The sequence below is a fragment of the Meleagris gallopavo genome, chromosome 5, assembly GCF_905368555.1.
Source record: "Meleagris gallopavo chromosome 5, MGAL_WU_HG_1.1, whole genome shotgun sequence".
Taxonomy (NCBI): domain Eukaryota; kingdom Metazoa; phylum Chordata; class Aves; order Galliformes; family Phasianidae; genus Meleagris; species Meleagris gallopavo.
The window spans coordinates 31,737,304-31,761,950 of NC_139408.1; the positions used below are offsets into that span (position 1 = coordinate 31,737,304).

The following is a 24,647-nucleotide window of genomic DNA, read 5'->3' on the forward strand; positions in this document are numbered from 1 at the left end:
GGGCCGTCAGTGGGGCAGCCACGTACCACAGGCCTCTCCTCACAGCATTGGCATGTTGGGCTATTAGTGGGGCAACCACACACTACAGGCTTCCCCTCAGGGTGGACATATTGGGGTTTGCTGCTCCAAGGGGAACTCTGCTGCTCCCTGCCATCCACTGGGCAGGGATGTTTGCTTTGGCAGGAGCACATTTGTAACAGATACTCAGGCTTCAAAGTCACCAGGTAGTTAGCCTTGTTGCTTTCTGTTGCTTGCAAGATTTGTTCCACTTCAGATTTTGCCAAGACAGAAGGGAAAAAAACTCTCTGCTGGGTTCCTGCTATGGATGACTGTTGCCAATTCTAAACAATTGTAACTTCTCCAGTACACCCTTTTACTGCCATATCCCCACTTTACAAGGAAGACATTGTTCCTCTGACACAGAAGTCATGATGTCACATTAGGGGTACAAGCTCATGCAGGCACAACTGCAGATTCTGTGAGACTCATGTTTTAATTGTTGCTGCCTTGACTTTATTTTGTTGCTTATAGAAGAATATGAGTTCAGAAGGAAGAAATACATTTCTCAGCTGTAAGAGTTCTCTCTCCCTCTCTTTGCAAAGTTCAGCCCTTCTCCCACGCTGATCCATGCACTGCAACGAGACCCAGATACATGCAAATGCAGAGAGGCTTTTTGTAACTGAACTAAATTCACAATGCACTGGTTCAGGTTCAAAGCAGGAGGTGTTAAGTGATACAAAATAATAGAAAGGAAATGCAGACAAGAATCAGTGTCAAAAGAGTGGTGTTATTTAGGAACCTGTAGGGAAGAGAAGCTAAAAGGTAAGCAAAAGGTCTAGAGACCTAGTGGGATTATTCTTTATTTATAAGATATCTTTGAAGAAGAGGACTCTGGGCTGCCTAATCGCTGCTACTAGGTGTAAGTAGTGTTTGACAAATGAAGAGGAGTAAACTGAGTTAAGAGACCCAGAAGTGTACTTTTAAATGTAGCTCTAATTCTTTCAATAAGGTAAACATCTGATTACTCTAAGAGAGTGCTTTGGTCTGGCTTCTGAACGCCAAGATGCCCCAAATGGAGGAGCGTGCAAGAGGAACCACACCCAGTGTGCCATAGTGATGTTAGGGGACACTTCTCCAGGTGCCTGGAGCGACCACAAGGAACATGGTCTGGTTTGAGACCCAGATCCCCTGGGTGCACTTCTCCTCCTCCACCAAGGCAACACAGGGCACCAAGATTCCGACTGAGGATTTGCTTTCCACTGCTATGGATGTCATTTAAAACAAACTATTTAAATACCAAATTTCAGAATATCTCATATTGCCACACAGATTAGGCAAGGCAAACGTGATTCTCTTTATGCTGCAATCCCCAGTGCAGACAAAGCTTTCTCAGGTTGAGATTCTGCCACTCACATAATTATTTAGAGAGAGACAGCTCCACTTCTTCAGCTCAAGTACTTCACAAGGGGAATGGAAACATTAGGAAAAGTTTTTTCTTTGATGTAGAATACGCTGCCACTTTTTTGTTATTAAAATAGGAGCTAACTTTAAATAAATAAAATTTTGCCTGGAGGCTTCTGAAAACTAATGTTGTGTTTTGACAGTGTCATTTTTCTGATTCCTGAAAGCATTACGTGAGTTAACTTAGGACTTCATCATGATTTTTCTTCTATGCTACATACAATGAATTATTTTTTCAGCTCTCTATTTTTATTTATTTATTTATTTATTTATTTATTATCTCATGCACACACTCACACACAGCCACATCACTGCTCAATTTCTAATCTGACAAATGCTCCCCAAAGCTGGCTCTCCCCCCTCTTAGAGGATAGGTGGAAGTGAGATGGAATGCAGTAGGGGGGAAGAAGGTACCATTGTTTTTTATTGCGAAAAGAAATGGATGAAAAGCAGTCAGCTTTGAGTCTTTGAAAAGGAAAATAAACTACGGAAATGAAAGGAGGTTACACACACAAAAAAGTGAAGGGACAGAATTTTGTTTTAAAAAAAACACCATCACTGTCCAACTTGTATGTAATGTCTCTTTAATTGGATCTACAGGTTTTATATCCTCTGAATTCATGCTTTGCTGTTAAGAATATTGATGCAAGAATGATATAGGACTTACAGAAGAAACAGAGTGTGTTCAAATAACAGCTGATTTCATACCCTAGTCTTTGATAATAATTTATGGTCCTCTCTTAAAAAAGTAAAGATTCTTTTAGGTGTATGCTCAACTAGAAAACTCAAATAATGTGTGCTTAGTGAAAGAAAAAATATTGCTAACAGCACAATGTGTCTTACAGCATAAAGTGCGACCCTAAAATTGCATGTTGCTGAGCATTCTTAATGTGCTGTGAGCAATTTCATTCACTGTATTTCAAACCCTGAGTGCACACTCTAATATGCACATATATCAGGGGTGGCCAAACTTTTTCATGTGTGTCACAAAACGATTTCAAGACACAAAAAGAGCTGGCCGCAGGCTTCCAACTCCATCCTACAACTATTTGAATGAAAACAAAAATATTTCATGTTTGCTTTTATTGTTGTTTGGGGTGCATGTATGTTATTTTGAGGGGTTTATTGCAGGAGGTTTTTGCATAACGGAATTATGTCAAAATGTTTCTTTCTTTACTGAGAAGCTCAGATTTTCTGCTCAGATTCTCTTATTATCAGAAATTACAAATAACCTTGGATCTTGGAAACTTTTCTGTTGCTCATTTTGTTGTAATTTATGTCTCTTGAAAGAACCCAAATTCTATTTAAAAGATTTTTTTTTTTCTGATTCTTTGAGATGTTTTTTTCCAGTAAAGAAAAAAGGCCTTATCTCTGTAATGTAAGTAGAGCCAATTGGTGTGAGCTAAGGCGTGACTTGCTAAAATGCAATGCTGACACTGAAATTTGCAATGGTTGTAAGTTATTTATTTATGATCTTTTCCTCTCTGTAAAATAAGAAATGGGTTGGATTGTTGTGAAGATTTTCTGGTAAGCAGTGCTAGGTGTACAATAAGGTATGCTGCAGGCATTGTATGTTACGAGAAAGGAGAACACGTTGAGTGCTCATTAAGCCCTCAGTTGATAAGGCTGATAAGTCCTGACTCAGCTGTGAGAAACACAGACTTCTTAAAATAAAATACTGTGAGAGTTTTTATTTGCTTTCCAGTCTCTGTAGAAGACCTCAAAATGGAAGGGAGATGCTCTTGCCCGCACTGAGTGATGGAGAAGCAGGAAGCACAGCACAGCCAGGTGTTGCCTGCGCAGAAGCAGATGAGCTACCCTCTGGACTTGTGTGTCCCTGCACTATGCAGCAGTAGGTAGTGCTGCATACTCTTTTGGGGCACATTTTCTCGTTTTCATTTGGATCTTCAAAAACCAGAAAACTCTGTTTTGGATATTACTGAGATTTTCAAATAATTGCTTTACAGAAAGGGTGGTTTGGGAGTAGTAGAAAGTACAATCAGTACAGGAGAAGTGAGAAAATTACTTATTCTTTACTGACCACTGGATGTTCCCCTTTGGTCTTTAGACAACTCTTCTACCACCATGGGTCTCTTTTCTCCCCTTTCTGTCCTCTCTGTATTCCCATTTCTTCATTTTGGTGTTCTTTTCTCCTCTTTTTCCCCAGTATTGATGTGCTGTTTAGTGTACATCCAGAAAAAGGAAAGTACCTTTGTGGCTGTTTCTAAGGACTCTAACATCCGCACCAGGATGAAAAGCACAAGAATAGGACAGCTGACACACAGTAAATACACACGTAAATACACACTGCAACCATCAGGGAGCTTCCTGAATCACACTTTTACATAGTTTCTGCACATCTCTCAGCAAGGAGACCCAGCAGTGAAAGATTATCCACTGCCTTTAAGGAGCCCAAGCACTCTGCTTACATGTTTCAAACACACTCACGTGGCTGGGAACACCATTCTCATTTTGATCTGAAGTTGAGTGTACACTCCCCAGTCATGTGAGCATCTTTGACATAGTGCTTCTTGGGATGGAAACATTTCATGACTCAGTAGCTTGAATAGAGATTACCAAAATTTAACAAAACAGAACTTGTAAATAAACTACATGATCAACATACAGGAAAAGATAAAGAAGAAGAAGAAAAAGAAAAAAAAAAAAAAAAAGAAGGGAAAAGGAAGATGAGAGAAAAGAAAAGGAAAGAAATGTAAAGCAGAGAAAAGGAGAGAAAAGAGAAAAGGAGAAGAAAAGGGAAAGGAGAAAAACACAACTCATTGCAACTTCTTGTCTGTATACTTTTCAAGGTGCAGCACACAGCTCTAGGCTGCTCAGGCAGCACACTGGAGCCCAGCACAGCCTGTCAGATGGCTCCCAGGCTAGGTGAAACGCGCTTCTTCCCTAGCAGCGCTGCGCGGCCGGCAGCCTACCCCGATCAACCTCCCGAGCCAAGACGGCTGCCTGCAGGCGGCCGAGCTTCGCGCTGCTCAACGCGGCGAACTACCCGCCTTCTTTCCGCCCAGCCCCTCTCGGCGGCAGCGCAAGATGTGTCGGGCAATGCTGCCCCCTGCCGGCAGCGAGGCGCAGGGCTGCTTCCCTGCCTCCAGGGCGGAAATGGAAGTGAGGCAGCGAAGCGGGACGTCGCCACCGGCCTCATTGGCTGTGTGAACGGTATGTGTGCACGGCGGGGAAATGAATCCTATGAGCGCAGGGGTCTACCTCGAAGTTTCTGCATTTTGCTGTCCCGATGCTGCGCTGAGCATCGTGATCCACACGAAGTGGAATGTGTATTGAACAAGTAAACACCAGTCTTTACCTCTTTTTCCAAATTGCAAGCCTTTTTGTGTGTGTGTGCTAATTTTGTATTACGGATTGCATCTTCATGTTTTTTATTACCTTTTGTGACCTAGAGGCAGAAATACAAGAATTATATCTGTAGCGTATATAGAGGTCCGAGTACAATGTAAACAACCATTAGGGCAGTTTACGGTTAGGAGAAGGGCTGAAGCATTGTCCGAAGAGCTAAAATGCACTAAGAGAGAAGTCTGCTCTGTTTTATTTATTCTTAAACATTCTGCTGGTAGCCTTCCCATGCTGCGCTCTCTTCCATATGCTCCCTACACCCACCAACACACCCACCTACACACACTCACAATTTACCAACATACTTTATGACTTTGCTGAATTAAGATCCACACCACCATTCAAATAAGATAGAATAAACAGCTGTTTTCTTTCTGCAGAATGAGCATATTCTGACTTGGCACTTGTGAAGCATCTGAAAGAAGCAGGCTGCCAGAAATGTCTTACACCAACATTGCGCTGAAGGCCCAGGTCTGGAGTATGCGCACCCGGGTGCACTAAGGGGCATTGGGATTTGCAGTGGAAAAATTTCTAGAGGGATCTGGCAGGTATGTAAACCACGGTAGTGTGTCGTATGTCACTGAGAAGCCAGAGGAGGTGCCCATGGAATCTCCAGGCCTGAACGCGTAGTCAACGGGGTACAACAGAAGCCCATTGCAGACATTTATTTCAAGATCTCCCTTTCTGCTGGAGCATTACAGTCCCAAGAAGTGTAGGCAACGGAGACTGACTAGATTTGCCCTGTCTTATCTCCTGCATTAAGCTCCTTGATTCAGGAGCTGATGGAATTTTGCAGTGCCCAGCATACAAATAACCTAGAAAGAGTCTGAAACAGGTTATATTACTGCGAATCCTGTTTTGCCATCCATTTCTGCTGGTTATCAGGTGTAAGTCGTTACACCTCATTCTGAAAATCAAAAGGGCTGAAAACAAAAGAAGCATCTCAGGTTGGCACCTTGGTATTTCTCCTGTGGTAACTGTTGAGTCACAGCCTGAACTGCTGATTGAGCACCTGCAGAAAGAACCCAGTCAGCCTTGGGAGCACAGGTGAAGGCAATTCTCCTGTGCAACTGGAAGGGGTGGAACCTGGCTGCACCTCTCTTAGACCACATTTAAGAGCTGACTGCTACTGAGGAAGGGTCTCTGGTTGGAGATTCTTCCCTTGTGGAGTCTTTCCTGTAAGCCTAGATTCTCAGAGGTAGGTGAGCACTTTTCTGTTGTAACACTATCTCATCCGTGTTAGTTGCTTTGCTGTTGCACTTCTCTATTGCCTTTTCACTGCACTGATCTTTTGAATTGTAACACCATACCATTTCATTCTGATCTAGCCTTGTGACACATAGCCACCACAGCTACAGCAGGAAACATTCTCCTAAAATGTGCCACTGAAGGGCCCTGGGACAGGGTGTCTGGGGCACCTTTACTTCAGACATAGGAATGGTAGCTAGTAAAAACTATGGGAAGTGACCTGTTCCAAGACTGGTGGCAAAAAGGGGTGAAATGGAAAAGAAAAAGGCAAGGAGCTCTCAATAGTCTTTTTGTGGGTATTAGGAAGATGATTTTGGCAGCTTTGCAGGCTCAGAGCTCTGCTAAAATGCATTCCCTCTTAATATTTTAATGAGCTGAGCAATTGACAGTCCCAGCTGAGTACTTCTTTTTGTTGCTGTTGCTAAGCAAAACAAGAGTAAAAAAAGCTCCCTTTTTCATCCTGTAAATCATAAATACAACCAAACCATTTGTTTGATATATGCAGAAATTCATTCCACTTCCATGCCAGATCATCCTACATAGCTTAGTTCATTTTCTCATGGTTTTTTTTTTTATACATATTCAATCTCTGCAGCATGTCCCAGGACACATCCTGATTTTATTGTCTTCATGTCCTGTATAACCTTCAAGCCCACCCAGAGTCCACTCAGCTTGGAATCTTCATTTAGTCTCCAGCACAACCCATATTAATATGTACTGATACAGGTTCTTTGTTCTTCTCTATACGTTTTTCTGTATTGTGCCTTGCCAGCTCATAGAATTTTAGATTTCAGCAATATTCTTAGAAATGCTGAGAGATTTTTTCCACTCTTTCTCTCTCTCCTTCTCCAATGACTTCCTGCTTTCCTACAAAAACTTCCTGACTTCAAATTAAAGAAATCCTTCAAACTGCATACTCTGTTATCTACTTATCAAATTAAAAAATTCTTCCCTTAACTTCTCTTCTACACTTTCTTTAACCATTCATTTGCATTTTTCTTAGCCAACTGAACTTTCTTTCACCAATGAATATTTAAAAGAAATTCTAGTACACATATAGTTTGAGGAAGTCTGATATTGTCCTTCCAAACCTGTTTTTGGAGCCTACCATGTGTTAGTGAGAATGTCTTACCTACTATGATGAACAATTTTGACCTTAACATGTGTAAGGAAATTCCTAGTTTAAATGTTAGCAAGTCATATCTAGCTGCCAGGTCCAACTTTGCATATTCAGAACATGTTCCTGGTCCCACTCTTCAATCTGTTATGTTTTTATTTAGAGAAAGCTCCGCTTAGAAGCTGTTGTTAGGATGTTTCCTCCACATCAAAAATGAAGCAGTCCCTCCTGAGCAATGTTGGTCTCTGATCTTGAACACTGATCTTTAAGGCACAGTCACCAAGCATTTTGGAGGGCTGCAGTAAAGCGTTATATAGTTTAAGTTAGAGTGGAGAGGTAGAGCAAAATAAGTAAAAGTTCCCATTGTCTTTCTACAGACCATTGCTAAAGGAGAAGCAAGAGGAAAAATCTCTACCTTCAGTGAAACCATCTAACATAAGGCAAAGAACAGTTAGACAAAAAAAAAAAAGACAGAATATTTTTAGTCAGATTGCATCTTTAGCCTTTGTGAATCTTCCTTTGACTATGAAGCTCAGCACTGCGATTTTGCTTCTTCGAGGTTTTAATATACTGATATTACTCTAAAAACAACTACTACTACTTTAAAAGCTAGCAAGCAAACAAAGAACCATAGCATATCATCATTTTTCATGTTTCAATGTAATTGTACTTCTTGTTCCAATATACAATCACAGAATGGCCAGGGTTGGAAGAGATCATGAATCTCCAACTCCCCTGCCACATGCAGGGCAATCAACCTCCCCATTTAATACTAGACCAGGCTGTGCAGGGCCCCATCCAATCTGGCCTTGAACACTTCCAGGGATGGGACATCCACAACCTCTCTGGGCAGCCTGTTCCAGTACCTCACCACTCTCTCTGTAAAGAATATAGGAGCACTCCAAGCACACATCCTCAATGACCATTTCAAAAGTAGTCTATTGAACTTCAAAAATCTTTTGTGTATTTACCACAGTTACCTTTTTATTTGCCTGCTAAGCGCAAATCTTGAGCAGGCTACAATGCTCTACCTTTATTTTTGCCTTTTGTCTCTTCTCTGGATTCAATACCTTTCCAGTGCAGTTAACCACTTACACAGGAAAAAGGAATTTAATAAATCACATAGGCACACTGTAAAGGATTTTCTTGCATTTCTTTCCTATGTAAATGGTCTGTAGCTTTTTCATGAATCAAGCCCGTAGACTCTTTATTTCACACTTCCATCTTCCTTTCTCTGTAGAACTGCAATTTAAATGATCCTGAAGCATTTGAAGACAATTACAGGTTAGCCTTGCAGATCAGTGATGTCTGATTTCAGCAATGGAACAAAATGTTTGTAGTTTGTAGGGATCCACAAGAATCATCAAGTCCAACTCCTGCCAACTAGTTCAACTACTAGAAAGACAGAATTGTACTCTAAACTCTAGGTAGGGTTGGTATATAGCCCCAGAAGACATAACAAAATAGCTACTTTCTATTATTTCCTCAGAGCTTCACACAGTTCTAGAAAACTTGTGGATTGCCTGGGCTTCCTTTATGTTGTGAGCAACACATAAATCATTAGGAGGGCTTGGAATGTCTTATTAACAAGATTGAAGGGAGCTTCACAAATCACATTTTGATAGACTATATATTGTTACTTAACAGTATTTTTTTTTTTTTAAGAAATTGTATAGCCTGTAATCCCAGTGGCTGAAGTGGAGACATAAATGAAGCTGTCTTACAAAGAGCAAAGTTGTGACGGGTGAGAGATTTAAATTAGTATACCACACTGTGGAAAAAAAAAAATAAAATAAAAATTGTTATTCCTGCAATGCAGCCGACCCACCAGGCCTGATCTGCATGGGTTCTTAAAGAAAATGAAGGCTGCTTGACAGCTTGGAGTGAACACATGAGACTTGATCAAAGGTGAAGTAAGAGTTACCAACGAGTGGGGACTTCTGCAGGGATTGTAGCAGCATACATTTTGGAATCAGAGCTTGAAATATAGCCACAAAAACTGTCAGGGACTCAGCATTTAACTGGATGTTGAGTCAATTGTAAAATATTTGGACAAGATTCTTTTCTTTCCCCTTTAGCTCCTTCCAACATCCTCCCTCTGGAAAAACACTTCAATATGTGGAATATAAATTAAGAGGTCTCCAAAAGAGTTGATACGTGTTTGAAAAAATATTGTTGCACAGCATGACTGGACAGTTTTATTCCATTTGAGACAGATTGAAATGATGGAAATTACTGTGATATTGGCTGATGGAATAGCTCCAAACTCTTTCAGCTTTGTCCGGAACAGTCATAGCTTAGCTACTGTTGTTTTACATAGTGACTAAATGTAAATACTATAAAATATTTAGGAATAATGAATGCCAAACTGATCACATTGTAGGTTTTTACTGGAGCATGTATGTCTTGTTATTAACCTGACATTTATAGTATCTCACCTCTTATCACTTAATCAAGTCATCTGTCCATGCACTTTGTCTTCTGAAAAATGAGAAGTTGGAAACAGCTCTATGATTTATTCAAAATCTCTGAGACTATTTCTGCCAGTGTGTGTGCTGATAAATGTTATGTTAACAGATTCTGTTTGTTTAACATTCTCCTGAGGAGGATTTGATGTGATTTAAGGAATCTCATATATTTAAAGTACAGCATTAATTTCAAGCCTGCAGTCAGAACAACAGGAAGGGTCACAGGCATCACAGCCACTAGTCTCACGGTGGATAGATTTTGTCTTCCTAACTGGAAGTTTATTCACATCTCAAGCTACCACTGGTCTTGAAAATCTTGATTTAAGAAAACATAGTGTAGAAATTAAGTCATGCATTGCAAGACTAACACTATAGGAATTTGTCCAATAACAGTCTTATGTCTGTTGTCCAATTTTTGTCTGTCTGCATATGGTTTGCTATACATCAACTTTCCCTTAGAGGAATCAGGGCTTTTTACAGTGTATAACTTCAACATGTGCGTGCACGCACACATTCATAGCCTTGCTTGCTGTTTTCTAGAATGTTTTTTCCTGACAGTACTATAGAGGTGATAAATCAAGCCTCAATTATGCATACCTGTTTTCTAGAGAGCATTTGGAATTGCTAAAACACTTCAAAGTCTTAGATTATTGCCTTTTTGTCATGAATATCTGTTATGCTTTGCCTGCATTTGATGGACACCTAATTAAAATGAAAAAAGTTGAATCCATATGATACTGCAGTTCATTATTATCACTGTATACAGACTGTAAGTGAAAAACACTACAGTGCAGAGCCAACTAGATCAAGTAATTTTGGTAAGTTTTAGCAAATATGTTGTTCTGTTTTTGTTTTTGTTTTTTTTTTTTTTAAATCAAACATTATAGAAGAAACAATACCATTGAGCACAGGCCCTGGGAAGCTCACACTTTACAAATAATGAAATACTTAGAAGAGCTAATAGAGGCTCCTGCGTCCCAAGTTTTGATTCACTTGTAACTGCCAAAAGCCATGTGTCAGGCTCCAGGAGGAGAATGCTCATCAGAAGAGGACTTATTAGATGAAGCTGTCAGCTTTCCTTTGGGTGAAATAGTAAGTCTGATAAGCACGCAGTTTTAATTTTGGATGAGCTGGTGCTGAGGTAGCAGAGAAGCTCCTGTAGCCCCTCTATCATCTCCCCATAAAAATTACCTTTCATATAATGTAGTGTCTGGTGTGTATCAATGAGATTACCCCTAAAGTATATTAATTCTAAAAGTTGAATCTGCTATTTGTTCATAGATTCATAGAAGCATAGAACCATGGAATGGCCTAGGTTGAAAAGGACCTCAAAGACCATCTAATTTCAACTCCCCTGCTGTGGGTAAGGTCACCAGCCACACTAGACCAGGCTACTATTCAGATAACTTTCTCTTGGTCTCACAGCCCACAGGATAATTGAAGATTTCAAAAGATCAGAGACTGAGCACAGCAAGGCTTCTATCACTGGACGTACAACTTCCCTTAAACATTTTTCTTGGCTTTCTACAAAACCTCGACTTACTATAAGGATCAAGATGATTTCTTTTAGTAATATCTTGAAGATAGCTGACTACTACCTTCAGTGCTGATCAGCAACGGTCTCTACTACCTGACTAACTCTTGACTCATCATCATCATCACCCCCTACAGTCCACAACAGACTATTAGAGAAAGTTCAAAACGATCTCCATTTTCAGAATTACTAGGAAAGCTCGAAAGCTTCTCCTAAAACATTGATTTAGTGACTGTCATAGTCATAGGGAGAAGTCTTGATGCCTTTCAGTTAGGAGCCACATCTCTAGACAAATGATTATTCCCATAACAGAAGGATTTGCCAGAAGAAAAACAGAAAAAGAAAAAAATTCTGTAATGTTACCACTGAAGTCATGTTTTTATTAGATGAAGTAAAATGTCCTCCAAGTGCATAAATTCTACTATCTTTCATTGCAATTGATTTAATTAGAGTATTATATATGCCCAATAATACATTGCTTGTAAAGTCTCTTTGTCAAAAGTGTTTTTAGAGGGGAAATACAGAGATGCCACAACATAACTAATTGAAGTCCTGATTATTCTGTTTACTATAGTTTTCAGTTTCCTCATCTGATTTGGGTGAAACCAAATTTTTGATTTGTGGATTTAAGTGCATTGGATGTTTTTGTACAGGGCATGTTACTGGGGACTGGATGCTCCCTAAAACACCCAAAGCAGGTGTTTAGATATCTTAGAACACAGAATTAGGAAAATTTTCTTCGCTGAGCCAGAAAATTAAAATTTTTGTCTTGGAATTTAGTGATAATAATAATCGAAGACTGTAATACGGACAGTGAGGTTATCCTTACTATTAGAATGTCCAATTCAGACAAAATAAAAGTTAACAACTTATCAAATTAAAATATAGAATCCCCAGCATATCTACTCATCATGTTTTAGTGGGATGTAAAAAGCACATAAATGACCAGTTGATTCCAAGAAAATCTTTATGTACGGTTGTCACGAACAATTACTTACCTTAGCTCTTCTTTTGAAGACCTGCAAATTTAAATCCAAATGTATAATTACTTAGGGATTCTATACCCAGAGACCTGAATCAGATCATTTGTGTAAGAAAATCCAGTCCAGCATAAAAGAAAACTTTACCATTTAAGTACAGTGTTAAGATTACATATAGAGAAATATATATATATACATATATATATATATATATGAATAGTTGAATAAAATTGGGCAGTAGGTCTAACTTTTCCTGAGGAGAAGTATCTGAGCAAATTGGCTTTATGTAATTATTTTGACAGTAGATTCAAAAGCATACTACTAAGATATACCTTCTTTTACGTAATTAAATTCTGTGTATTCACTCTTTATTTCTCTGTAAAGGGAATAATCTCTCAAAGTTGCTCTCTTGTCCTAACATCAAAATCCTGGAGGTTCTTTCTGTCCTCATTAAAGTCTGTCTGATTCTTGCTATTAACCTCAGCAGGAACGGGACTTGATTTTAATACTACTTCAGGGGCCTCCTCCAGATTCAGTCACAAATCTACTTTTATATGTAAATCACATGAATCATTGATTTATTTGAAAATGAGAGAAGATGTCTGTGATTTTGCTAGGTGGAGAATCAAGGACTAAATGATTGTCAGTTCTCAGAGTTAAAAAATGAAAAGAAAAACAAAACCCTTAAGAACACCCAAAGAATCCAGTTCTTCATCATTCTGCATACTGGTACTCTTGATGATGTTTGCTCTTTTTCTTTTCCATTCACACTGTCCTTAATAATTCATTACTTTTTTCTTTAACTTTATTATTAAAGGCAATGGACTGATGATTCATTCTGCTTTCTTTGCTCTTTCAGTGATGTCCATTAATGAAGACCTACTTTTCAGCACCACTGACTTACTAACTAAATCATTTAGTTAGTTAAGCAGTTCAGTGTACAAATTTTTTTTGCTCAGTGTAACAGCTAGTTATAGCTCAGGTTAGATTGATTGCATATTGATTTTATTCTAGAAAACGTGTATGAAATGGACTGAGCTTCAAGTACCAAAAACTGGAAAATGCAGGGCAGAAGAAGCTACAGCAGAACATAGCTGCATGGGTAAGAATTATTCCCCTTTCCGTAGCAATTTTTGTCACTTGTTCTCCTTTTCATTTGGGAAGTCATTTTTCTGCTAGTGAGAGTACTAATATATAGTCTAATATATGGAAGTAAAAATAACCTTTTTCCTATTTAATTTATTGAGTTTTAATCTTTCCAAATCAGACAAAACAGATATGAGTGCCTTTCCCATCCAAGGCCTATACACTAAATCATCACTTGCAGAAGACTTGTAAATCTTCATGGAAAGAATGTGACTAAGCACGTTTACTTAAAAAATATATATATTGGTAAATCTACGTTTTCAATGTATCCTATTTTTACTCCTGAATTCCAGCATTGCAGAGCAGACCCATTCCTCATTACTGCTGATGGCAATTGTACAATAGTTATAATTTCCCATTTCACTCCACAGCAAATCATATACATATTATTCAAAGCCTTTGTAGTCCATGTTTTCAAAACCTGAAATCTCCATCTCATCTCCTCTTGAAAGATAAACAAGTAAGATGGAAAAAATTTTGATAATGGTTGTCTGAGGGTCTTAACTGGCTTTTATTAAATATTTGTTCAACTTAAATGTCCACTGAGTAATTGGAAAAAGATTGTCATCATTAAAATATCAATGCTGTAACTTTTGAATTAGTGAAACCTCTCTGCATAAAATTCTAGACACTACTTAGGATACAGTGCTTCCCAGCCAGCTCTCACACAGCTCAACAACTTTCCTCTACGCAAACCTTAACTTAAAATGAAAGACTAGATGCCACTCTCCTCATCTTGACTCTTAAGAATTTCACCATCAAAATCTGATTAACATGAAAAAAAGTAATAAAGGTAGGAAAAAAAACTGTAGACATTTATCAGTACCCTGAGTGCAGCCTCATGGGATTTGGCTGCAAGGGATTTGGCTTTCTATGCTTTAGTTAGCACAGAATACAGTGCAGCTGCACAAGCTGCATTTGAGCTGCTGAGAGCAGTGTGAGAAAATGGCTGGAAGAAGGGGGGTGGCTTCTCCTCCGTGTCAGAAGCTGCATTCAAACCAGTGTCCTTGCTCTTAGATCAGTATCCCTGTCAAGGATCCTATGCCTGACAATGTATCATTTATTCAAATTTGTTGCAACCCACTGACTTGACTTGGACAAGTCCAGCTAGGACTTGGACCTGTCTCAACACCACAGATTTGTCTGTCAATCCCTGAACTGATGGTTGGCTCTCATAATAATCACCAGACTTCTCTGCTCTTCTTTGGGTACTGTGGGATTGCCCCTTTGTCAGTGCTGTTGAGGTTACACACATACTTTTGGTCACCCTTGGCTCTTGCTCCCCTACTCTAGATAGAGGATCCTGATTCTACTGCTTCCCGAAAACCTCTTTCTGTGTCAAGAAATCCAGGCTTAATGCACATACAAATGAGAGAAAAAAATAGAAGACAAATCGAAAATGATAAAAGTCTTTTGCAAGTCACCTTTGGCACTTCTTTTTGACAGAAAACAACTGGAGTATTTATTGCCAGGCTAAAACCTGTGAAAATACAGCTCAAAATGGAAGCATTGACCCTTGCCTACTGAAGTGCTAGTGAATGCCACCCCAGACAAAGTATCTGTAAGCTGCTTGAAATTAAAAAAATAATAATAATAAATAGTAATTGAAAAACAAACAAAAAATACCCCAACATCCTCATAGTTTCAACCCTCTAAGTGCCAGTCCTCTGAACTGGTTAATATTATCGAGGGAACCCTTGCCTGAAAGAAAGTAATTTAGCATCCATTAAATATGATTACTTGGCCTCGGAAATGATGGATATTGAACAGAATTATAAGATCACTTTATAAAATAAAGGTCTCTTTTACATCCCTTCTTGTGGGGCATTAAATAAAGTCTGAGAAAACTCCTAAGGGATTCCTGGCATTTATAGGTTACATTTATGAAAAGGAGGATTGATATTCATATTAAAAACTCTAAAAATTGAATAGGGAGATGTAGCAAGCATGTGGACAGCTGTGACATGTCTAAAAAGTGAGTGACGTTCACCAACTGTTTTCCTTGCTTCGATTATATTGGAGATATGAAAAGTGCCTTTAATTTCAAACTAATCTTTCATGCTCTATACTGGAATATTAATCCCAAGTGATTTCCTAAGTTCTCTGTATTTCTCACTGTATCATCATTAGTAACTGAAGCCAGAGGTTTTCAAAATCTCAGGTCGCTGTTTTCATCATACTATCCATATTTGAAGGTGAACTTGTCTAAAGGCATGATATGCTTAAGCCACTTTAACTGAAACCTAAGCATGAGACAACTATATTTTAGGCAGAGGGAAAGTTTAACTTTTTCATTTCTAAAGGATCTATCCTGAAGCTCAAACATACAGTGGAAATCCATCACTTTCTCCCACTTCTATTTCTGATCAAAACTGATAAACTGAATTCAGACTAACATTTATTTTTATTCATTTTCCTAAGGTGAGTGTGGGCTGGCTAATTTATTCTATAGAGACAACTACACCTACACACACGTACACAAGGGTTTAAACGAAAGTTTCACCTGATTAAAAGCACAGATGTGAGCTGAGATTTTCCACATTTCCAATCAGTGCCCAAGCTATTTATTTGTTCAGGTTATACAATTCTAGTGAACCAGAATTTTCTGCTAAAAAGCTGATTTCCTTAAGCAGCCTATGACCTGTTCCCCTAATGTGACCTTTTCACTAGTTTTGGTAGCTTCCTAACATATAAGAAAATTAAGAATAAGGGCCTTATATTATGAACTTGAAATACACTAAAAGATTTCCTGATAGTTATCATTATAATTTTATAATCGTTAGCATGCAAACTAATGCAATACGAATTACATAAACTCTTCATATTTTAATGGACTCTATGACTCTATATCTGGAAATAGTAACAGATAATGTTTCTTTTTACCTGATTATTCTTTTCAGCAAGTAAATTAATTTTCTTGGAGATAATACCTGAAAAGTTCTGCCAGCTAAGTGTAAAAGACATGTAGAAGGAAAAAAGAAGTGGTCATAAAGGAAGGAATGCTAAGGAACCCTTGATTTGTCTACTATGTTTTAACATTTATTAACCTTGTTGCAATGTATGGAAATGCATATAAACTATCTTTCTAATTATGCATAATACAACTATTCCTTAGACAGAGATCTTGGGTAGCAAGACTATGGCAGAAGTGCTTTTTTTTGGTTGTGAAATAAACTCTGGCAAACGAGCTTATAATGGAAGAGCTGACACAACTCTCATACTTCAAGTGCAAAGGGTATGACTGAATTTAAAAACAATTGAATCTCATCCATTAACTCTCTTGTCACATGCTGGTCGTACTACAGGAAAGCAGTTAACAACGCATGCAAATAAAATAAACCAGGATTAACTGATGCTGTTTGCCCTATGTATTTCGCAAACATGAAGATTAAAATATGAAGTTCCCAGTCTTTATAAATGTTGCCAACTATGATGCTGAAGCAGTCAAGCAAGTTATGTGGCAGTACACGTTTTCTCTCACATCCCTCCTCTCTCAGTTCTTGCAATGAACCTGCTGAAAATCCGCAACAACAACAAATAATCATCTCTTTTTTTTTTTTTTTAACTTTCTTAAGCAGTGTCATTTTCAAAATGCTTGTAGATGACATAAAGAAAATATTAAAGACCTGTTGTTCTTTACTGTGATTAATATACACGCTGGAAAAGTTTCCGAAGTTGTATTGTGATGTTAAAGCAAAGATGCTAAAAACAGAAATGAAGACATGGTTCAGCACACATTGAACAGAACTGAGAGAAACCCTATGGTCTTCTCAGATAGCAACATAGGGACTGCAGGACTGCAGTGAACAGCAGTAAATCTGTTCTGAATTGGCCACCATCTCTGACTATCACTGATTAGTAGGTAGCTATAGTGGTATGTTCTCGGTTAATCATTCATTCCTCTCAAAAATTAGATATTTTCTGCTACTGTGTGAGTGCTTTGTACCTAACTCATAAACCAGAAAGATTTCTTTGTGGTTATTAGGTTCTCAAAAAGTAATGGGATAAAATGAACTATTTTCCTTTCACTCTTCTTTTGGTTTGATGTTTTGGTTTCTAATCTTTCTATACATTGCACTGGTCTCTTGCCAGTTGACTTGCAGTTGTTTGGATTGTCTGCTTTGTTCATTATCTGTACCTGTACAATTAATAAACTCTGATTAGTTTTCTGAAATTATTGATTTGTTACTAAAGAAAAGAGAATGGTTTTATAACAAATGCCACATGTAGATTTGGACTTTGTCAATGGACCACAAAATTATTTTGTGATTTTGCAGGACCAAAGCCTGACAGTTTCTGGTGACATGGTTTCAGCTTTTGACTATTTTGACTACAGACTTACAGAAACAAGGCATTGAATGAAGTTACCAAACAGACCCCAGGAAGATGTTTATAATATTTTTTTGCTTTCTTAGTAAGTGATAAAGCTAAGTCAGAATCAAAAATTTAGATATTATACATAGCATATGCAACAATCTTAATTTTTTCACTTCTAGATCATCAAAAGATTTCTTTTAAATGGAAACAAACATACCTACAGGAAGGAAGTGAAGAGAAAGGAAACTTTCTATGGAGTATGTCAATTTGTAGATTAGTTAATACATTGATTCCATTTGAGAGCCTGCATGTACCTGTCTTCCCACTGAGATATCCACTATGCAATCAGTGATAATTTGAAAATCAATTGCTCTTTTGTAGTAATTAGATTTGTCCATTTAAACAGATATAATTGATAGAGCCTACAATTCATTTCAAAGCAATGATGCTTAAGGAATCCTAGAGATAAGGGATGTGAGCTAGCAAACTGGGAAGTTTTACCCAACAAATGACCATCCAAATTAACAGTTTTATATTGGTTTTAAATATAACATAGTAGATATGAAATTTGAATTGAAATATACTGCTAGATAAAGTAAAATATATTTTTAGACATGGCAAAAAAAGCTGATGGAAGTGACTGTATTTAGACAAAATTTTATCAAAGAATTCTGCTTACATATTACATAACTAAATTGTTTTTTTAAAATTTCATCATACTCTTTTAAAACTGATATTTTGATATGATGCTCTAGCTGTTTACAAGTCTGGATAAATAAAGTTTACTTTTCTTGAAAATGTAATTAAAGTTTGCCTTTTTTTAGTGTACAAAGAATTTTTAGAGCTTTTGCCATACACACTGCTTAATCAAATACAATATGATACTTGCATGTGTAGAATACATATTTCCATATTTCTGAGATTCATTAAACAACTATTTCCCCTCAAGGCAATTCATTGTTATGCACTAGAGGACTCTAAGATGGACTATTTGGTTGAGGGGGGAGGGGGAAGGGGGAAAGGAAGAAAAAAAAAAAGAAAATAGGAGAAGAGAGGAAGGAAGAAAGCTAAGACTAGCACAAAATGTGTAGTCACACTTTTAAAAGTCTTTGCAATTTATTTCAGCCCTGAGGTGGCATTAATTGACACATTAGCAAGTTATATACCGTGTTATGTGCCTATTTAATCTAAAATTCAATGAAAATAACACTAGGGAAATAACTGTAACACATTGCATATACAGCACGTGTTTAAAGTACAGAACACCTCTAAAAAGCAGACAAAATATTAATGATAATGTGTTGCAGTTAACTCACAAACTGTCCCTGCAACTCACATAATTGAATTACCAACTGTCAGTTTGCAGAGGCATCTTTACAATACTTTAAGGTAAAATAACTCCTAAAAATTAAAGAGAATTGAAAATTATTTTCATATCAATATACTACAGTGTACATCAACAGAGGAAGCAATCAATCATCTTTTATTAACAGTAAATCTCAGATGCTAATTCCTTTTCTAAACATTGTACTTTCTATAAGAAATTAAGAAATATGTATTTATGGTAAGAAAAAGGATTACATAGCTTATTTTGCTGTTGCAACTAAGAGATAGCTTTCTTTCGGAAAGGAAAGGACAATTCATCATTCCAAGATCTCAAATTCAGTTCTAGATAGCAAAACTATAGTATTGTCCAGTTTTTCCAGTTTAGAAAGTTTTATTTTTTTTTATTTTTTATTTTCTTTTGAAAAATAAGAGTAATAGAAAAATCTTCCATGTGACTCTATAGCTATCACCAGAGTCAGATTTACTTAAATTCTTGAAAGCCAAAGTAGATAACAATCACACAGACTACTTTAGTATGTTCCTGCTTTATTTATTTATCAAACACTGGGGCTTGCAAAAGTACCTTACACTTAAGCCTGTAAATGCTGTCATCATCTTTTTTATTACTGTATATAGAGTCCATGAGTAACCAATTATTATATATATATTTTAGCAACAAGACATCTGTTTTCAGCAACAGTGAGGTAGAGGTGATTTGGCATGTCTTCTACCCAAAGAGGGAATAATAATCAAATTCTATGTTTTAATATAATTTACTCATCTGGCAGTATACTGCAGTGGCTTGTACTATGTAAATTGTATGCTGCAGGGTCAGAATCATATTATTTTCACTGACAAACATTTATGTATATATTTAGTTTTTGTAAACAGCCCAATTCTGAGACTGGGAAAAGAAATACCTGGCTAGGTCAGTGCTAGGTCAGTGCTAGGGGCCATGACCCTCTATGGATGCAAGCTTGTCTGGTATGTGCCTTTGTTGACCATGCCTTTACCACACTGGAGAAGGGGGAAGTCCTCTGGTTGTTAAACTTGAGAAGAGTAAATATTACTAGGACTGAAATGCCACACCACATAAAATAAATGGTCTGTCTCTACTAGATTACATTTCCAACACCTTGTATTCTTTTACTTACAGTTTGCCTAAAGAAACTGAAAATCACACGTGAAGTCACTGGTCCAGATGGAAAGACTCTTCACAATGCCATTAGTCTGAGTGGATTTTTATTTTTTATTTTTATTTTTATTTTTATTTTTTTCCTGAAACATGAATCTTTATGTCATTTCCAATCTGCCTCATTTATTTAATTTTTTACTTATTTATCTGCTGGATATTGCTGCTTTCTAGACAAATATCCAGTTATTACTTGAATCCTGCTTAGTATTGTATTACAGCAAGAAAACACCAAAGACAAATGCTCACCATATGGAACCTTTTGTCACACCATATCAGAACCGTTCTGGATGCTCTTTTATCATTATTCTATTATTTTAAAACTCTGCCATAGCCCAGGACCCACTTACGCTAGGCACTGTACGAAAATGTCCATTCTCTCTTTTGCAAAGAGATGTTGTGCAGTCACCACTGGGTGCTACATGTGCAGGAACAACATAAGTGGATATGTGGGCCCCTACCCATATTTGCCATGAAGGTAAATATGTGTCTGTAATTTGGAATGCTCTGTCCCAAAGAGGTTACATACAGTTTAGGCAGAAGGGTGGAGAAAGCAGGCAGATAGAGGGAAGTAGAGCAGAACAGTGCACATCAGCATAATAATCAGCAGTCTGAGCACACCATCAGCCTCATCCATATCCTTGCATTTTATTAATTATTAACAGGCTTTTATGGCAAATCTCTTATTCTCTGTTATGCCATCTGCATGCTCCTTTCTGAAAGAGTCTTTGCCTTTTTCTGGCAATTTTTGGCCTTTGCCTGGAAGACCTGAGGACAGCCACAGCCAGGCGGCAGCCGATGGCCCTGCCACTGTCCCTGGGGTTTCCAGCCACCTTCTTCTGCCTGTGAGCTACTCTATATCCATGGCCCCTCTCTTGCAGAAGAGAGGCTCTGAAAAAAATATATTACTGGTGTTTGCACAAGCTATTGGAGATCTTTTTAGACAGTGTTACTTCCCAACCTCTTAGGCTACAAGCTTTGGCATGTTTGTCCACTTGGTTGTGTGACAGTGCAATTCCACAGAATCACAGAACGGTTTCAGTCAAAAAGGGACTTTGGAGATTTAGTTCCAACCCATCAGAGGTGTCACATCAGCGAAGGTTTCAGACGCAGGATGAGGGTACCCTCGCGAACTGTTGTACCCACGTTTCGGTCAGGCCAGCAGCTCCCCGGTGCCCGCGGCAGGCTGATGCAGGGCAGGAGGCGGTGAGACCGCATCGCGCATGGGAACTTAAAGCTCCTGCCCACGTTTCCGGGCTTCCCGGCGTCCGAGCGCCATCCGGGCGGAAGCGTTTACGGGACGGCAGCTACGAGTGGGTGTCAACCATGACAGTGGGCTAGAGGTGATGTACTTGTGGTGGATGTTTGTGTAAGGTTTTTCCCCATCTACCCTCGCCCGCTACCGGCAGCGCGGCGCGATGCGGCGCGGCACAGCCCCCGGGCACTGCCGGTGCTGGGCTCAGGCTATGCCCGCTCGTGCGGCCGCGGGTAGCGCTGAGCCGGGCCTCCGCGGCCCTGCAGGGACCCCGCTTGCTGATGAGAAAGAGCTGCCGACGGTTGTGTGCCGATTTGCTGTCTGTTGGAGCCGCTTCGTTAGTTGTTTTAATTGTATTTAAGAGGGTTTTGTTTAAAGGAAGGGGCGAAATTGTCACAACGTTTGGGGTAGGTCAGTTTCAGGTCACAAGTCTCTTCAGCAAAACTTCATTCTGTGGTTAAACTAGTACAGCTACTCTTCATCTACAGGCTTCTGTTTCAGATAGTGCTTTAAAAAATAGACGGAAAACAGAGGCAGATGAGATGCACTAGCCTCGAGGAGCTTGATGCTCTCTGTTAAAAATCACGTTTCTGGTAAGCTTTTCCCTCAGTGCAGCATGCCAACCTTGTCCCCAGGGAAGGACAGGTGAGGAAACTAGGTGGAATGTGTTTGTTACGTAGGCAGAGTTGTACTTCTGTTGTATACCGTGTTTCATAGATAAACAGCTAGATTTTCAATTGTCTGTTTTGCAGTTAATTAATGATACAAAAAGCACTTTATCTTGCTTAATGTGTTTATTGGCATTACTCTTTTTGCAACTACCTGGAGAAGTATATACGTGTTTCTTGAGGCCTGAGGATAAACTAACAAGGCATAATAATCTGTTAGTGGCAAATTTGGAAACACTGAATTTTCAGCTCTTAAGTTTTGATTTAAATTAATGAGTCATAGGAAAATAGGTCAGAACATTCATTTTGTGCTTATTCCCATGCATCAAAGCAGAGTGAGGGAATCTGAGAAGCCTTTGTGCAGCCACTTTTTGAAGACTTTACTGGTGTGTGGGGAGACTGTTCTACCTCCAACAACTTAGTTATCAAGAAAGATTATATAACTGTAAGGAAAATGTACCTGAATCCTCTCCTGTAATTTGAATCCATTTCTAGTCACAGCTTTATATGGCCCGAGGAACAATTTTTCTTTTCAGCAGATTTTTTTTTTTAGCGTGTTTGTCTTGCTTTTATTTTTAATCAGGTCTGCTCTCCTTTAAAATAAACATTCCCAATTATTTTAATATTTTTCAATATATTATGCATATAAACTCTGATCTTTAGTGATCATCTTATCTAGTCTAATTCCATTAAGTTCATATACTTGATTAAATTTGAAGGGCATTGTTCAAAACAGGATGGAGTATTCCAGTTGTTGAATTCTAAACAGTAGCATGGGAGATTTATGTGCCATTCAAGCTCTGTTTCTGTTTATATATCCTGGTATAATAGTATGCTGTTGACATTTTCAGCATCTGTTCTAACTGTCTCCAGGTCTCATCTGTGTAACTGTTGCCTAGTAAGGTGTTCATTTTCCAGAAAATCTTGTCTTTCTTCTTATTGAAGTGGGAGTCCAGTTTTTTGTTTTTTGTTTTTTTTCCCTTTAGACCTTCTCTGATTATCAGCTTGCTGTAATCTGAAAAATAAATAATAATATGTATTTAAATAATATTTAGACATTGGAGAGTACTCTGTGGACCTTCAGTGGCTTGCATCTTTATCTTTTCTGCATGACCTTGCAGCCAAGATGAAAAGTAGTGTCAATTTAATATTAAACTGGGCCTAGTCTACAAACAAAATCTGTAAACTAAATTTGTATCGCATAGGGAAGTACTTTTTCTAATTAGGACAAGCCTATGTATTTCCAGGGCTTGCAGAAAAGAATATTCCAAACTTGTCTTTTGTTCTTTGATCTTTAGCAGAAGTGTGTTTATTCTTTAGATGTGGAAGGCACAGTTCACGATGAAATAGATATGGAGAAATCTATCCTGAGTAAATACAATTTGAAAATGTATTTTGGCCACACAGAGCTGCACTTATCAATTTTTCTCCTTCTGCACTGCCTCATTTGAGCCTAAAGTCTTTCAGTGGCAAATGACCAGCTCTACTATGCTTTTGACACCTTTTATTACAGAACACTTTCCTCATTCATCAGATAGAATCTTTAATACATTTATAAGCTAAATACAAAATCCCTTGTGTAATATGCCACAGCTGTCTTTCGCTTTGGACTTTTTTCTTTGCATGTCACTGTACTGTTTGAGTCCTTTCCTCATGTGTAAATTAGATCTGTATGACAGCATGTTAGCTAAAATTTGTCAGTCTTTACAGTTCTTTCTCAGGAGGCTTTCCTTCAATTCTAATGGAGGCTGCCTTGAACCATAGCTGTACAGGAAGTTCCAGCACAGCTGAGAAGCATACTACTTTTCTCAACCTACCTGTCTCTGCATTCACTGAAGCACAAACTAGAAAGCATTTGGTGTCATACATTTACTCTAAACTCCTTGCCTTCATCTGATGTGACAACTAGGAGGAAAAGGGAGTCTCCTAAGAGCATTGTTTTGCATCTTCAAAAGGCTGAAACTGAGTAGCTGTTAAAATTATATAGGAAGCAAATAGGAAAGGAAAAGTTGACTTTTTCATTTGCTCCATAGTGTTAAGTCTTATCTTGAACAACCAAGATTAGATAACTCTTTGATACAATAACACCTGCATCTAAGGCACACATCCAAACATTATTTCATTAAGTATCATGCCTATGAGAGATGGAAAGATCCTACAAGATGAACAAGTTTCTTTCTGTTGAACATAAGAAAAACCTTGGTTTATCAGGTATTTTATTGTGTGTATGTTTTAAATCACATTGTAATTTGCTTTACATTGCAGTAGGCTTTTATTCTTTGGAATTACTTTAAATGAACTTTTCAGGGATTTCTGAATTCTTAAAAATGAGGGACATTGTCTCCTTGGGAGGAGGCAGAGCTTTTAGAAACACTGAATAAATTAGTTCTGGTGGCATGTAGAAAGAATAAACAACTTGTTATAGTATAAAATACCACGAATTATAGTTGGTGAAAATGTATTGTATACCAAAAAGTTGTTACATGCCTTCTTAAGCTGTTGTTTTGACGTTTGTTCCTTACATTGCTTTCCCATTTATATAAGGGGATATAGAAAATTCTGCAGAAGT

At 38.1% G+C, this 24,647-nt stretch overlaps 1 protein-coding gene across 3 annotated transcripts in view; it reads left to right on the top strand.

Moving 5' to 3' along the window:
* The window catches only part of DPH6 (diphthamine biosynthesis 6), a 215,905-nt gene that overhangs the window by 185,813 nt on the left and 5,445 nt on the right, over window positions 1-24,647 (top strand). Inside the window, exons 15-17 of one of the 3 annotated variants that reach the window (XR_014883606.1) lie at window positions 3,167-11,023; window positions 13,189-13,276; window positions 14,614-15,742. The gene's annotated coding sequence lies outside the window, so the exon portion shown is untranslated. Of the gene's footprint in view, window positions 1-3,166; window positions 13,277-14,613; window positions 15,743-24,647 lie in introns of those variants that run through there. The other 2 variants (XR_014883605.1, XR_014883604.1) reach the window with 2 other exon arrangements.